Raw genomic sequence first — 2579 nt, forward strand, 5'->3', positions numbered from 1 at the left:
GGAAGGAAGGAAGGAAGGAAGGAAGGAAGGAAGGAAGGAAGGAAGGATAAAAACGAAGGTTAAACATTTTTAAACCCCAGTGATATGTACCATTTTGTCAATAAAAAATTTAAATAACTAATTGAGAGACAATTAAATGCATTGCTAATAAATGACTAAATTGGTACAAACAAATTTTTAATTATTTAACATTTCTAAGCCTAGGCACATTGGAAGACACCTGTAATCTCTGAACTGGGGAAGCCAAGACAGGAAGATCATCCTAAATTTGAGTCTATCCTGAGGTATATAATGAGTCCCAGGCAAGCCAGAGATACAAAATGATATCATGTCTCACAGAAGTAACATAGGCAGATAGTTAGGTAGATAGATAGATAGATAGATAGATAGATAGATAGATAGATAGATGATTGATAGATAGATAGATAGAAAAACATTTTAATTATATACAGATTTCATAAAAATTATTATCATAATTTTAACCACACATTTAGACCTAGTAAGTTTCTCTCTAGGATTGTAATGTAATAGAAATAATGAACAATTCAGATAATAGAAATATTAAAGGGGGATATGGAATCAAAGAATGTTTTTGAAATATTCCCTCCATGAGATATCCACACATGAAAATGATGTATAGCAATTTAAATTGATGTTTTAAAGCATTTAGTAGCACTTAAAAATGTTTCAAGAGTGGGCATGTAGTTTAGTGGTAAGGGCCGTACATAGCATGTGGGAAGCCCTGGGTTTCATCCTCAGCAGTATATAAAGCAGGTATGGTAGCTATATAGTGAATATTTGTAATCATACCACTTGAGAGGAGAAAGTAGGAGGATAGGGAGTTCAAGGATATCCTTGGCTTCATAGTGAGTTTCAGCCCAGCACATAATACATGACATAGACTCAAAAAATGTTTAAAGTGTAAGGAAACAGTGTCACAGAATCTCATGTAGCCCAGGGTCACTTCAACTCTTTACATAAATGAAGCTGGCCTTGAACTCCTGATTCTCCTGCCTCCATCTCCCAAGTACTATCAAATGACCCCAATGATATTTTTAAAACAGTTGTATGAACATAAAAATAAGTATTAATAAGGCATCACAGTGCTAACATTTATTATCTCTGTATGTTGAGATTTTTATTTTCCTTTTTGGTGCTATCATGCTACCAATTTTACACAAGGACCATATGTTGCTTTCATAATCAGAAAGTGCCATAAAACAGTTCAAAAGTCCTTCTCAAAATGTATCATAAAACGGGAAGCGTGGTCAACTTATTTAATTTATAGTTTGCAAGTGACAAAGAACACTGACCATTTGTCTCTGTGGGAAACACTTTTGGAATGCCAGTGACCTTATGCTTTCAAGACAACTGCTTATCTGTCTCCCTAATTTAAAGAAGAGGACAAGGAGGAAAGTCAACAGTCTCCAGGAACGGATGTCTGAAGCAAGATAAAGCAATTATGAGGGGTGAAGAAAAGGAGAAATTTACTAACAATAATTAGTCTACTTTCAGTTTAGTTCAGGACTCAAGATCAAAACATCTCTCCTTGTAGAGACTGTTCGAAAGACTGCTCCACACAAGCAACACTGTTAGTATTTATGACTTCTCATATTTTTAGAGGGTGGAGGCTGGAGATGAAATCCTAGCCCTCAGGAATGCTAAATGAGTACTTAGCATGTCTGCAGGAAAGGTTTTTCTGTTAACTTAAAGATGACTAACAGTCGGTATGATTCTATTTTAAGCTATAATCACATAAGAAATTCCGGCTTCCCTCCTGTTGTCTGATGGTTACAAGAGGGTTAGATTTTAACATATATATGTTTTATCACTTTTGTTGTTTGTTTCTTTGATTTGGTTTCAGGAAAGGGTCTCTATGAAGCCTAGTCCCGCCTGTAATTGTAATCTGCTTGCCTCCACCTCCCAAATACAAGGATTATAGACCAGTGCCACTAGGTCTGGTGGATCAGGAGCCAATTTTGATGATCAAGAAACTGAAAATGGGCTGGAGAGATGGATCAGCCTTAAAGGCTCGGCTCACAACCAAAAATATAAAACACTGAAAAGGATGATCTATACTAAGTTTCTTAAACAACTCCATCAAAGACCACCTTTGCAAGAGAAAATTCCAGAAAATTCTAGTCATATAGCTGTATGATTTTACATGGATAATGGTTCATAAAACCAAAGAACACACAAAAAATATCCTAATAATGCTACTTGGTTGCTGAATGCTCAACTAGAATCCAGACTGCTTTATATTAAAATAAGTGTGGTAAATAGGCCCTAAGCAAACAAAACTTAAACAGGCTATTATATAAAAAGTTCCATGCCAGCCTGGGATACCATGAGACATTGCTCCCCCTCTGAGCCATAAGAAGGAGGAGGAAGGGGAGGAGAAGAAGGGGTAGGAAGAAGGAATGGAGGAAGGCAAAACCAAGATTTTCTCCAAGGCCTATTTTGATCATTCCCATACTCAAAGGGAGAGATTTGACTTAGTGAGTTTAGTTCTCCGTATTTTTAAAGGTGTTCTGGTGTGTGTGTGTGTGTGTGTGTGTGTGTGTGTGTGTGAGAGAGAG

Source organism: Grammomys surdaster, unplaced genomic scaffold (assembly GCF_004785775.1).
Source record: "Grammomys surdaster isolate TR1022 unplaced genomic scaffold, NIH_TR_1.0 740, whole genome shotgun sequence".
NCBI lineage: Eukaryota > Metazoa > Chordata > Mammalia > Rodentia > Muridae > Grammomys > Grammomys surdaster.